Genomic DNA, 15467 nt, shown 5'->3' with positions numbered 1-15467 from the left:
AGGAGAGACAGGGTATGTACATTTACCTTTTTGCATGTAGTAAAGAAAGAGATAAGAATTAAAGTTAACGGGAGGAGGATTGTTCATGTCCACATTTTTTGAGCAGCTTCTTTCTGTTTCAAGTATTGCACTCAGACTAAATTTGAAATTAAAAAAAAAGTGAGGTATAAAAACAAAGGATTTGAAAAAAGTTTTGCCTTGCTGCAATATTTTCTTGGGCAGAACCCAGTTTCAATCTCAAGGTAAGCTTGCTACTTAGTTTCGGAGACAGTGTTTTGCAGGTGTACTGTCGCCCTGTGAACTTAGAATTAAAATCAACCTAGTAACACCCAGCCTGAGTATCAGCCTGTCTAATTTTCGAATACCTACTAATGTTACCAATTTGTATGGTAATCCCCAAGCAGATCTTACGGTGGCACAAGATAGTATCAAACTGGCCAAGGAGTGTAGTCAGCCAAGGGGGATGTACCCTTGGCTGGCTACACTCGAGGCCTGCACAACACTGTCTCAGAAACTAAGTAGCATGCTGCTTACATTGAGGTTGAAACTGGGTTGTGCCAAGACGGAACCCTAGTAAAAGCCTAGCCCTTCGGGCAATGTATACCCCTTTGCTTAACATTCTTTTTTTATGCTACTCAGCTATTCAAGTCCAGGCTGCGTGTCGCACTGGAGCTGCTCAATGAGGAGGATTATGAGTTCTTCAGCCACTCAGGACCAATGTACATGTCCGACGAAGAAGTTTTTACCACATGGGTAACTCGTCATCCACTTTTGTGACCTCCACTTTGAAATCTTGAAATAATGCTACTTACCACTATATACATTGAACAGCCTACTGATTTGACTATGTTTTACCTATGTTGAGTCTCGATAAATTTCTCATGATATCTAAAATGTGATCATGGCTACCTGATTTACATGGATGACACATTAATTCGTGTATGTTGTTGGAGATAAAACAAAAAAGTAATGGTCTTTTGTTCTTATACATGTAGGTGCATTGACAACCTTTTCAAAGAAAGGGGAATCTCTGCTGATCTCCTGGTACCAGGCAATGAAGAGGTATATGTGGAGCTTCGTGCCACATAACCTACAGACAGCCTTCGAGCTAGGCGTTGTGCTAATGCTGATCGATGCAGGCCAGCAGCAAACACTCACTCTGCAGGTACCAGAGGACTGCCCACAGGATATTCAGCCACATTTGAAGGTGAAGTCACCTTGAAGATGTTAAAGGACTTTGTCATTGAAGGTGTCTCATCATATCTCTGACTTGAATAAAAGGATAAGTTACAATCTCAGTATCAGACACATATTTCAATATGTACCTACACCTAATTATGCTTGCACTTTAAAAATACAGCCTGCTACATAAGAGTCATATGTAGCTAGTAGTGCACCAAAAATACTGTTGATCCTTCTATGCAGTAAATTGCAAGGTTGGTGACACAAGGAATTTCGAAAAAAAGAACAGGATACACAAGGTAATTGGTGCTGATTGCTGATAACATGCAGTTACGAAGGGTATGGAATCATCACCGGTATAAAATCGTGTAGTATGGCAAGTCCATTATGATACATGTCCCATGTTTAGTAACCGGTATCTTGGTATTATTTCTTCCAGAATCAAAGATCCTCTTGTGCGATTTCCACCGGTAGAAAGCTTGGGTTGAGTGGTGTAGAAAGACAGACCATGGGGTTTCTAATCAGCAGGACACGCTACTGAAGCTGCTGAGAGCTGTCGCCTCTGCCTCAACTCAAGAGGAATACTACACACGATTGAGCGAGCTACAGGATGTAGATGTTTGGAAGAGGAACTGTAAGGAGTCCAGACATGGCTTTCCACCCACTGGCTACCTGAAGCTGAGGTATGAATGAATTTGGCATTTTCCCTTTTGTACTATATCCATCTTGAGATGGTGTGTAAGTAATCAGAAATGTCAGACTTCGCCACATCATACTGCTTTGGGAGTTGTTGGAAAATTCCCAGATAGACTTATTGCTCTAAACAACACTACTATGTGCTAGGGTTGGGTGTGACAAGCCGTTCAGTCTAACATAACCAGCTATTGTATCAACGAGAGCCTTCAAAGCTGGAGTGTTACACTAAAGGGTGGTTATATCGGCTATGGAGATACAGATAAAGAAGCGTTATGCTACACATAGGGTATTGATACCGGCAATAAAGATACAGAAACAGAAGCTGGTGTGTTACACTGAAAGGAATTTTTGGCTGTTTCCAAAAAGAAAGGAAAGTTTTTCGGCCATACTGTAAATCGTACAAAGATGGGCCTCAAGGATATCGATATTATATATACATATATAATATCCAACCATTTGTCGACCCTGATTCCCTTCAGAACTCCTTGTCAAAGAACTAACGCCTGTCTGGGGTCGATAGGTACACTCGTTTGGTCAGTGTTTGGGACAAACTCCGACAAGGTGAGAGTGAAACTGATCAGCAAGGGATCTGCGTTGACAGTAGTATGTAGTCAACACGCTGACTAATATTATTATGGCGGGGCAAGGTGGAGCAGGTCAGAGGTCATCGTCCGACGGCAAAATCTAGGTATTTTTTTAGCTCTGAGTAGGGGTGAAAGAGGGGTCAAGTCGACCTTTTGACCTACCAAGGTAACTATGACAACCCAGCCCCCGTCATCTTGTGAGACATGCCCTTATTTGGTCTTGTTGTAAGTTTCTCACAAAGTAAAAAAAAAAAAAAACATGACAATGACCGTTTGATTTTTTCGTTCGTTTATTCTCTACTTTCAAAAGTTACCATCCAACGTGAACTTCTGCTGTTCAGAGGAGGACATCACCCCCATTTTCTGGTACTCTCCCACCTTCTTCTCAAAGAAGTTGGTCTTTCCCTCCAGAAAATGTTCCCCATGAAGTTCTCGCTCTTGTAAATCTTACTGCACACGAGTTCTCCCAGCAGCCTATCTGCGACAAACTCAATGTACTGTTTCATCAGGTCTTGGTTCATCCCAATCAGCTTTACAGGGAGAGCTTCCGTCAGGAACTCTTGCTCGATCTTAACAGCATTGTCGATAATCTGGTGAATGCGCTTCTCACTAGGCTTATTGATCAGGTAGCTGTCGGCGGGCAGACCCTCATCTCTACTGATCAGCTCATTGGAGAAAGTCAGCCCTGGCATGAGTCCCCTCTTCCTCAACCAGAAGATCGCTGCGAAGGCCCCAGAGAAAAATATCCCTTCCAAAGCGGCAAAAGCAACCACACGCTCGCCAGAAGTGTTTTCGTCTCCGATCCACCTAAGGGCCCAGTCAGCCTTCTTCTTTACACAAGGTATGGTCTCAATTGCACTGTAAAGATGCTCTCTCACATGCGGATTCTTCACGTAGGTGTCGATTAAGAGACTGTACATTTCAGAATGGATGTTCTCAATGGCAATCTGGATGCCATAAAGAATAAATGCTGGTATTCTAAAGTGAACTTTCTCCTTCCAAACAGAACTACCACCGAGCCCTGCAGCGAATTTTGTTGTACGACGGGCTAATATGTCTCGTCAACCTGTTAAACGCTTGTGATCATGATTGGTTCATCAACTTCGACCTGCAGAACGGCTACCACCATGTCGATATTAATAACAATCATACGCCTTATTCGTGTTGGTGGCAATAAATGCCGGCCGTGTGCTTGACTACCCTATTCCCTTTTTGTCATTGTGTACATAGAGAGGAAGTGGAGTTCTCTTGGAAGCTTGCGAAGAAAACATGAACATTTGTTTCCAAAGATCAATTGTTTCTACAGAAGCTAGCTGGGATGAAAGTCGGAAGGCTTCCAAAGCAGTACATTATTATGTTTGCAGAGGCCAGATTTTTGTAGCCGATGTGGTCAGCAGGTGTGAAAACATCACAGTAGCTACAGATGGAACAATCAAGAAGCATGAAGTATAGTTATGTTAGCTTTTTCACCAGTGAAGGATCATTTGTTGCAGCAATTCAAGACCAGCTGTATGGCAACACTGATCAGCAGATGGACATGTTTAAAAAAAGTCATCTCAGACCTTGCCTCAGCTTGTTCATCCAGTACAGATGAGCTTTTGTGCTCTAAACAAAAAAAATCCGATAAAACAAACCTCTTTTTAAAAGATTCCATTGGAATGAAAACTCAGCACAAACGTTTTTTCAATCCCTCAGCCAACCACAAATTATAAATAAACTGCATAATATTTCACTTAAACGAATAAAAAACGCAGACCAAGAAATTGAAAAACTCTTCACAACGTCGCAATAAATTGGCTTGTTCCATTGAATATGCGAGTGCGAGTCTTTTATGCAAGTCACTTTTGGGCCGTATAAGGGCTACTAGCGGTTTGTTCGCAAAGACAGCCCTGGGACAGAGAGCGTATTTTTCTGCGCGAAGCATGCTGGACAGTTTGCAGGGGCGGACGCTTACGGCCATCCTTAACAACAAAGGAGCAAAGGTTCCGCACAAGATCTCCGAGCGGAAAGCTCCCCTAAAGGAACTTCTGGGAGGAGCAGAAAGGGTGAGCTGTTTCAAAGTACCGTATATTCTCGATTTAAGTACGCACCCCAATTAAAGTACGCACCCCCGATTTAGGGCAAGTCTCAGACAAATTTGCCTCACTGAAACATAAAATGGAAAAACCTGAATAAAGTACGCACCCCTTCTCCAGCGATCTTGAACACCTTTTGCACCAGACAAATTCTAAATTAATAGTGTTTAATCTCTTTTCTGATGGTAATTTTGCCTAAATCAAGGACTTCTGAATTTATGAAAACGCTATGTTTTCTCCGCCGGCAAATCCGTCTCTGCAAACTTGTAAATCGGCTATGGCATGTCAAACAAAGTTCTCAAATTTGGCACTGCAACACCTGATTTACAGTTCATTTGAACATGAAAACATCCTGAATAGTTTTCCATCTTTCCCAAAACTGATCTTGATCTTGATCCACTTCAAAGAAAACGATGTTTTGTGCTTTCCGACCGTCTTTTGTGAAGAAATTGCCGCCGAAGTGCTTCTGGAGACGTCGACTGCTGTATGTGATGTTCCATTCGTAGCATGGGTAACCATGCTGTTTGTTGACAAAAAACACAAATGCCTTATAGTTTTAAAATTGATAAAGGTACAATCAACTTATTGTCAACGTTTATCACCTTTATTCAAACGACAAATATAACAAAAAAATTCGACGCTTTAAGGAAGAAATAATCACCCCTCAGAAAAGTTCTACCCATACAATAGTAGTCTGTCCCAATGACCCCAATAACCCCAGCGCCATCTTGGAATAGATCCACCGTCACGCGCGCACGTAAACAATCCATTTTATACGCCTATTATCATCCAAAATCGATGTCTCCATGGCTTAAAAATGACATGGTCATTTTCGGCAGGGATCCAGTGCCATGTGGCATTGTAAATCGAGCTGGTTCCTGCAGTTGTTCCTGTTGTTTTCAGTTGTTGTTTTCAGGCAAGAATGGTGCCTTTACGGGCCATGTGTGCTGTGTGTTACGCGAATTTCAGCTCCTTTTCCCATTTTGTCCGGAAGCCAACCTCAAATAAAGTACGCACCCCGACTTTGGCAATGACTTGGGACACTTTTTGAATTTTGAAAAGTTTAAAAAGTGCGTACTTTAATCGAGAATATCGGTAGATGTTATTCGCACCCTTTTGATACTTGAAAATGTGCTGAACTAATGTGTATGGCTTCACATTTAAACTCATTTTCTCCACATTTGCTGTTTGCCCTATGTAGAAAACACTACCTGGGAGGCCAGGTAATCGTGTACAGATCCGAGTGACTGATATTCAAGGGATTTGGCAGGTAAGTTGCAAAATTTGTACTTGGATAATTTCTTCTAAAGTAAAAGATCATTAATAAAAAGCAGAACGAATGATAGAAACAAAAATTAGTGCAAGGATTTATCTATATACCATAATATACTGCCCTCTTCACAGGAGTTCTCGAGGATCATGGACATGCCCAAGGACCCAAGGCTCCATAACAACTATAAAGCAGCTGCCAGACAATGGGTCGAGAAGTTCCGCGCACAACATACCTCGAAGATTGTACGCCAAACATGCACTGTAAGTTAATTATACTCGGGTTATAGGCTGATTTCGGAGTGTGTTCACGTTTGAAACTTTTCTCAACGTTCAACCTTGATACTTTCAGCAGCTATTCCAAACACTTGTCAGACGGGACGCCCGCGACAACTCTTGTCTCCGCAAATACTGCACTCAGGGCATCCCTACGGAGCTGTACCACACAATTTCCTAGATAACATACTCTTGAATACTTACAGCAACTGTACGACACGTTTCTAGGGATCTTTTTATGGAATAGCACAGATTTTGCCACTTTGTAATATCCTTAGCGTCGCCCTCCCTACGACCAAGATGGCGTTCCGTGTACAATCTGATCCTTGCAACACCTGGACGCTGCTGATTTTGCTGACACTTATCCCTACTACAGGTACAGAGGCCTTCTTGTCTTTCAAACTGCCATCATTGCCTAGTGATATCTGGACTGAACACAACAATTATGTAAAAGCCATGTTAGGCCCACTTCACCACGCACTCTCGACAAACGAGATATCCCCCAAATTATTTGGGAAGATGAGCAGGACAGGGAGCTGACCCCCAGCGAGGCGCTAAGACTGGCCATGTACTGGGACTATTGACACGCCAACGAGTTTGAGTCACAAAAACAAATACGATTAACACAAAGAACGCCAGCAATTCTTGGTAAATGGAGTGAAAATGCCGCATAAATGTTCGCCATTTGGAAATTGTGACTCGAGTCAACTTATCTCTCGTTCCTATGATGAAGCATCGACACAGGACGAACACATAGAACATTTAGTGCAAACTGGTATTGGGGACAGGGAACCAAAGGCAAAAGGTCTGCTTCTGACTTTGAAGTCAGTTATGTTTATGCATTTCATCCTCTATGTGTTCAAATTTCTGGCACCCCTAAATGACAGTTTCCAGACGAGACATGTCAATCTGGCGGAGGATTCCTGGTTCCGAGCAAGGCGGAGAGGACTGGTCGTGGCGGCAGCATGAAAGTGCATTGTATGGACAATGTGTCCATTTATCTCATGTACACTCCATATTACATCTAATTGTGACCATTTGTGATAGGCTTTTTAATTTTATTTGGTCTCCTTTTAGCCGTGTGAGTGGCATACATGAGAGGCTTGATATTTTTTTACCTTGATTGAGGTCTTGTGTGTTCCCTGCCAAGTTATACCATTTTTAGGCCACACCAATTAAATTTCTTGGTTCACGGATTTTTTCATAAAAAATATGGAGCGATAGGGCGAAATAAAAATAAAACTTGTAAAATGGTTGGGGTAAAGGTAACGGCTAATCCAAAACATAAAGAAAAAAAGTTTTTGGCTTGAAAAAAGTACAAAAACACTTATTGTACAGTAACCACACCTGCACCCACACTTTAAGGAGCTTATAATATAAAGGCCAATTTGCTACACCAGAAAGTTGGTGAATGGTTTCATTAATGGTGAAAATTTGCTGAGTGGTAATTTTTAATTTTATTTTTTTTCCAAAAAATAGGAGCGAGCGAATCCGTGAACCAAGAAATTAAATTGGTGTGGCCTGAAGACTATTAAAGCGAATTGTACTGATTTCTCAGCATACAGGTAAGACTTTGTTAGTTAAACAAACACCACTTCCAGTAGACTAGTATAGGCCACTACTATTCTGAGTAATTCGCATCAAATTGTGTGGCCTATTGAAATGGGGATGGGTCCCTCCCTTTGTACCATCTGGTGTGGCAAGTACAATTTTATGTTCAGGGATCTGATAGAGCTGTCCATGTTTTAAAAATCAAGAAAAGACTTGTTAGATTGATTGATTGTATTCAACAGATCCTTGAGATGGTGAATCCAAGTATTCAACCGAGGACTGCCAACCCGGACTGTGACTGTGCAGAGGCTGTGGCCTTCCATTGCGAGAGTCTCAAGAACTTCCTGGAGAAGAACTATGAACACCTGGACCACTTGAGCGTAAAGAGTGCATTGAAGAGACATGGAGGCTGCGTCAGCCTGAAGACGATCTTTGCTGACAGAGGAAAAGACCCGGGACTGGATCATATGCCTGCAGCGTGTTTTTTTTCTTTTCGAAAGGGCATTTTTCTCCGTAAATATACATGCAGTCAGTAATGGAGTTAAGTATTTTTGTCATCAGAAACTGCCTGTTTCAGCGCATTATGCCACGCCATTATATTTTGACCTGTGCTCTGTCATGTTTAATTTCATTATTACCTATTATGCATTTTAAGAGCTGTTTAGGCTGCGTGCATGCTCATCATTACTTTTTTTCTTCCTTGTCAGAGTTTCCAGAGAAGATGTTACATTTTATCACATCACTCTGGAATATCCCGTCACATGGATTTGGATATAACGATCGAGTTCTTGGAAGAAGGTACAGATGACCTTCCAGAGGCATCCACATGCGGGAATACGCTGCGCCTCCCAACTGGAATATCGTATACTGACTTCCGTAGAAGACTGGTGACAGCTGTGACTTTGGGCTATGTCGGCACAGATCAGAGCTAATTTCTACCTCAGACAAATTGAATGAGCATACATGACCAATGCGTTTAGAGAGTATGTACACTTTGAGATGTGGAGAAAAACATGCTTTTCAATTATTTTGGCCTAAGGAAAACTTATCTTTAATGTTCAGTGCAATTTATTGACTGGTTAAAGTTGAAGTTGTTTTGTAATGCTATTGGGATGCTTAATCATGAATGGAGAAAAAGTGAAGAGGAATTTTTTTTTAAATTTTCTTGTTAGTATAAAATGATGACATGTGAACGTTTTACTGCTGTAGATCACGGTATTATTCCATCATGTCTTCAACTAGCAGGAGACAAATTGCTGTAACTACATATATACATGTATGGGTGTATGTATGGATACATTTTTATTGTATCTTAACATTGGATACGTTATCAAGATCGTACAGACTTCTACTTTCATTGTGTTATTTTTTTCGTTTGAAAGTATTTGGAAATGCTCAAGAAGGTACCCATGTTCCCTTGGTTTGGTTGTAAAACAAGGAAAACGTGCTATGGGATGTATGCATGTTTGGGTGTGAGCTTCAGCTGGAAAGTATACGTATCACGAGATACATTTTTATTGGTATCCTAACATTGGATATGTTATCAAGTTTGTACAGACTTTTACTTTCATTGTGTTATTTTTTTCATTTGAAAGTATTTGAAAATGCTCAAGAAGGTACCCATGTTACCTTGGTTTGGTTGTAAAACAAGGAAAACGTGCTATGGGATGTATGCATGTTTGGGTGTGAGCTTCAGCTGGAAAGTATACGTATCACGAGATACATTTTTATTGGTATCCTAACATTGGATATGTTATCAAGTTTGTACAGACTTTTACTTTCATGATGTTATTCTTTTAGTTTGAAAGTATTTGGAAATCCTCAAGAAGGTACCCGTGTTCCCTTGGTTTGGTTGTAAAACAAGCTCTTTATTTTGAACAGCCCAAAAGCATGACCCTGTTTTAAAGATTGTCAGTGTCTTTTTCAGATTATTTCAGATGTATCACCTTGTATGGATGACTTTTTTTATGTTCATGGTCATCCTTGACCAAGAAGATTTGTATTGTTCTGCATGCTTTTAGATTGAAGGCAGTTTGTCTTTCTAGTGACTTTTTATATTCTTTTGTACCTTTTTGTTACATGATACACTGGCTGCTGTATACTAGTACATGTTGCATTGGAGTGGCCATTTGCAGTAGTATCTAGTAAAGCCTGTTGTAAAATATGCATGCTTTAAGTGCTAAAACATGAAGCCGTTGCTATCTATTTCTTGTGCACTAATCACCACATCCATCTTTCAGCCGAATGGATCCCCCGAGACGAGAACGCTGATTATTTATCTACGATACTGATGACTATAAGTTGAACCCCATAGTCTTCGACTGTTTGCACACTCTGTGGGGCCCCTTCTCTTATGACCGTTTTGCCAGTTTTAATTCCTCCCAGCTCCCACAGTTCTCCTCTAGATGGTGGAACCCACATGCACAAGCCACGGACGAATTCACGACCACCTGGGAACGTCTCGTAGTCACATAAAGAAGTATGTTCAGGAATAGTTTCAGAATCGAGAGATGGGAGTACAGACAGAAGTCCGGACAGATCTACATGTCGATGACGAGAGCGACGAGAAAAACAAGTCCGTCATCTGGGTGAAACAACCTTCGTGGCAGGCAGACTGACGGACATGGTCTTGAAGTGCAAGGCGGTCTTGGACCCAAACTGGAGGGACACATGATACTGCGGAGGAATCTTACTCTCGTAAACATTGTGTATCTCGAACTGGGGTGCAATGACTTATGCAATCTAGCGTACAATTCAGAAACAGTAGCCTATAGAATAATCAAAACGGCGGAAGAGATTCAGGACATTACTACTTGCCAAAGTGATCGTCGTAGGTTTGCCAATCAAGCAGGTTTTTGAGCCCCAGGCGTTCCCTATAAAGTACGTTGCGAACACTGCTGCAACCATGTAAAAATAAAAGCTGAAAAGGGCAAGGGGAATACACTGGTGGGAGCACTCACGAATCGTTGCCCGGTTTAGTCCAAATCTCTTTGAGGGTTTGCATTTTAATGACTATGGCAACTTCCTATACTATAAGAGTATCAGGGGGCCATGCAAATGGCTCTGAAGAGCGTTAATTATTTTTCCACCCGTATCTAGGCAAGTTGTCTCTCGAACACAGGGTACGAGTCGGACAGAACGTTGAACTCAAAGGACTGACCCACCTACGTTAAATGAAGCTGACATTGTGATTATTGTAAACTTCAGTGCAATTCAGGTAGCCCTGGCTACCTGCGAAACTGTTGTCATTAATAAACTGAAAGCTCAAACTTCTTGCAGTGCTTACAGATAGGTGGTGCCCTAATGGGCTGTCACAGTTGCCACTGACAGTTTTTCATAGGCATGGCGTAAACATCATTGACAGAGTTACAAAGAACGACGTGATCGAAAGACTAACAATTCTTGGTCAGTGATGAGGTCCTGTGATACACATGCCCGCATTTCCCACATGCCCGCACTGACAATACCATGTTTTGTTAATCCTTTCGTAATCAGTTAAAATCACACTACTTCAAGAGAAAAGCTAATCGTCGTGTTGACGTACTTATCAACACGCTTCTTCTAATTGAAGACGACCACTGGAGACTGAGAACTGATTAATGCACTACGAATGTCTCCAGTACATGTGATAATCAGTCTCGACACAAGAGAGGGATTGTGATTGCTGATGAACGTATTTAATAATACATGGAAAGTTAAATCACAGAAGAAATATACAGATCTATGGTACCCAGTCACGGTCAGAGGCACAGCAACAAACTTTGGTACGAAAAGTGTCAATATCTATCGTGCATTGGGCTGTGCGCCCACCTGTACCACTGTAACTGTCAGGACTCAAATCCAGTATGTAAACACATACACAAAGTACACTCGTACCAGGTACGAATGCATCAGTCTGGTAAATCTTTAGCGAATACTGAAGACACTGACAATGATTTCATATGTTGGATGTTCTAACTGTAGTCTACTCAGGTACAAAACAGTGTCAGTGAGTAAGAACCTACTTAGTCATTATGTGTAATAGGTACTTATTCTAAGCTGCTGCCTAATTTATTTACAGGTTATGGTGCCTGGTGTACACATCAGCCTCGGTCTGTACAAGAAGCTCTTTGACCTTCAAGAGGCTGATTTGCAGGACATGGACCTCAAGCTGCAGTCGTACCTGGAGTCAGTCCTGTCTGAAGGCGAAGTGACAAAGGATGTTCTTCTCGCCGATGAACATCTGGGTAAGTTCAAGTCGTTCGTTGCTGCCATTGATGAGGCGCGAGCTTTGGACGATGAAGCAGATGCCCGTGAATACCTTATTATTAAGTACAAACCATTCTGAGACGGCCTCAAGAACCGACCCAAGCTTTCCTTGAGCAAGTGGAAAACAATCGACAAGAGATTAAACAGCGACTTCAGGCGGTTCAACGGTGGACGCACCACTGACGACTATGGCGACATATGATGGAATGAACGCAGATCCTGATCATGAACGCTGATCAAAGTGGCACTGTTCTTTGAAGTTAAGTGTATCATACGGCACCGTCTGGATGAAACACAATGACAAGCAATTTTTCATCACAAATCCCACCCTGTCCAGAGGTAGATGTCAGTGCACTGTCACGCTCCTCGCGTGAACTCGGTATTAATACAACTGTTTCGTTGAAACGCTTGTTTGCTTCATTGCACTGAGCATGGAGGCCATTGACATGGATGACGGTCACAAAAATGACGACTGGGTCAAAGTTAACGCAAACGACGTTGATGCTTCAGAAGTAAGTCTTTTATGCAATTGGCTGTTGCAATATTTTCTTCGTACAGCTTTCTTCGTGCAATTACGGCTGACACACTAACATTATAATGTTTCCAGTATATGGCGATGCCGGGAATTCATTGAGAAATACCTACAGGATGGCGGACAAGAATGGCATCCTCATTCCCATCCCATTAGCACCAAGGAACAGCCAGCGGGTTCAGGAGAGTAAGAAAATGGGCATCTCTGAATGAGCTGGCAAAGATGGCCCAGCATTTCCTTAATGCCCACCGAAAAGAACTGGCCGAAAAGAACTGGGCTAAGAGGAGAAGCTAGCGCAGGGCCGATTGACATAGGTAAATTTCCCAGAAAGATTGCATCCTGTTCAGACCAGTAAGAATTGGACCATCATTTCATTTTTGCACTTAAAGATGTTATTAACGACAAGGACCTGGAATGTCCGCGTAAATTTGGAATGTCCGCGTAAATTTGTCCTCGCGGGTTATCACTCAAAGAAGTAATGAACTAGCCTGTACGTTATTGGTTGACCTCTGTAAGAAATTTGAAAGTTTGTATAGAGCTGATCGTGTGACGCCAAATAGACATTTGCATCCACACCTGAAAGGTTGTATGGAGGATTTTGGACCTGTCTATTCCTCTTGGCTATTCAGCTTTGAAAGGCTGAATGGAATATTGGGTGACCAAATGCAACTCAGCCACAAACGTGATGTTGAATTGCAGTTAATGAGAAAATCATCTTCTTGATATAGGTGAACTAAAGCATTTCAATGAATCTTTCTCTCAACTAGCAACATCTTCTCTTGTAAACATTCTAAAAGAAGACAGCAGAGGAACCATTGATGGTGTAGGAGTTGAATCTTGGGGGGGGGGGGGGGGGCACCACCTTATAAAACTCCCGTGGGAAATAATCCTTGGTCAATTGATGAAAAGTCAAACATTCAGTTTGCAAAATGTGTAGCTCCAGCTCTTGTAAATGATGGCTTTGAGAATGTTGTAGCCATAAGACTATCCATCTCATCCGCCAAATTCATTCATACCTACGTCATAACTGAAACGGAAAACCGTAACTGTAAATGGATGTGTCATTGGTTCACAGACTTCACGATCATCTGGATCATCTTACATCGTAGCCAACTGGGCTGGCACTGAGGGTCACATACAAGACTACAGTGAAAAGTACCGTATAGTGCCATTCACATTTCGGACTCCACCTAAATTAGACCCTATTTCACCAGTTTATCATGTATTGAACGTATATATAGTATGTAAGAAGACGATGAACACGTAATTTACTTTTATCCTCTGCAACCTATGCATTTTTGCATTGCCCATCTGTCATTGTACTATCAATAATTCCATTTGCCATTACTGGACAAATTCAGATGACTCATTCCTTCTCACAAACTATATGATGGGGGTGGTGGGTGGGCGGCCTTGAAAAAAATTGAACCAGGGAGGGCCATTGAATTTTTTTACTTGACCCTCTTTGCACCAACCGTCCTCCAGTAACTATCACACAGACCCTTATGAAACACCAATTAGATTTTCTGTTACTGAGTGGTATCGACAAAATGAAAAATTTATCCTGTTTTTACAAAACATGCTCCAGGAATGCCTGAGGCCGCTCATGGACAAGATAGACATCTTGCTGCAAATGAGGGCTCAAAACAGAGGAGTAAGTGTTGACCAAGGACGTTTACACATTTTGATATTTTTTTTGGTAACAGACGCTTCAATAGTGCATTACGTAGACAATGAAATCTTTAAAGCAAATGATGTCAACAGGCCCACTGTTAGGTTAAGGTTAAGGTGAATTAAATATCGTGCAGAAAAAGACAAATAAGTAACTATTCCAGTATTGTGACAGTCAGTTTTATGTTGCATTTCAATTACTTATATATCTTCATTCACAGCGTCGGCATGGCATCACACCTCAGGGACCACGCCAGAACTTAACGCCACCGGGACCACGCCCAAACTTAACGCCACTGGGACCACGCCCCAACGTAACGCCGCCGGCAGCATCCCCAGAGACATGCATGGCCTCAGCTGTCCGGGTAGCCCTGTCTGCTGTTTATGACGGGAGCGCAGAAATGCAGGCCCCACAGAACCAGACCGGTGGAAGAGGTCAGTTGTAGAAAAGGAATATACCAAATACCTTAATAGAAGCCACTGAGTAAAGTTGCTTGTACAAAGTGCGGTTATTAACAACTCCAGCTTTCAGACTACCACTGTCACATGAAGCAATATAAATTGAATAATGTTGTCCACAGACTTTATATATGAAAACCAGTGTATTCATTGAACACTTGGACTGTCTTACAATATTTGCAGTACCAAGTACAGTAGAAGCCGCTTAATTGCACGGTCTATATGCCAGTGAATTTCGTGCAATTATCCGACTGGTGCAATAATGCGAAGTTATCTAGCTGGACCACACTGGTTTTGGATTTGGAGATTACGTGCAGTTAACAGAAGTGTGCGTTAATCCGTTGTGCAATTAACTGGCTTCTACTGTACTAAGACCGCGTGTTTTATCATGTTGATGTTTGATAGAATACATGCATTACTTTTGTATTTACAGTTCCGTTAGGACATCCGGGGAGAGGCGTGACTATCCAGGCAGCCACTGCCAACCAGCTCCTATGGATAGACGATGGACAAAGGGTCAGGCTGATTGTACAAGAACTTTTCACCACCGTGGAACTGTCCCAGAATAATGTCTATGGGAGCAACCGCTTTGGCCGCCTGGATCAAAACAGGCTGGAGGCCATATATGGTGAGCAAACATCCCTAAATTTTTTTAGATTCTGTAAACTGATTGTATAACAGATCCCGTTCATACTAAGAAAAACAACAAGCGGATTAAACTGCAAGGATCCAGATCATTTCTTTTTGCAGTTTGAATGCTTGTTTTTTTCCTGCTCTTCTGTAATCCAGCCCCGCGAGGTAGTATGATCCATCTGTGAACAGTCCGCTTGGCCCCAAATCCTGTCTGTGAATGCACGCGGATAGATTTTATGTAAATTTCTGATATGCCCTGGGTGGAGGAGGTGGAGGTCGTGCGTCCTGGTA

The 15467-nt window shown here is 42.0% G+C and overlaps 2 pseudogenes; one reads left to right on the top strand and one right to left on the bottom strand.

The window, feature by feature from the left end:
* Window positions 1-2743: 2743 nt before the first annotated feature.
* On the bottom strand, window positions 2744-4043 carry LOC118418197 (annotated as a pseudogene).
* Window positions 4044-11101: 7058 nt separating this feature from the next.
* LOC118418196 lies at window positions 11102-11998 on the top strand (annotated as a pseudogene).
* The last annotated feature ends 3469 nt before the right edge of the window (window positions 11999-15467 follow it).

This window comes from Branchiostoma floridae, chromosome 6 (assembly GCF_000003815.2).
Source record: "Branchiostoma floridae strain S238N-H82 chromosome 6, Bfl_VNyyK, whole genome shotgun sequence".
Classification (NCBI taxonomy): Eukaryota; Metazoa; Chordata; class Leptocardii; order Amphioxiformes; family Branchiostomatidae; genus Branchiostoma; species Branchiostoma floridae.
The sequence above is the reverse complement of the archived record's forward strand: the minus strand, read 5'-3'. Positions and strand labels throughout refer to the sequence as shown.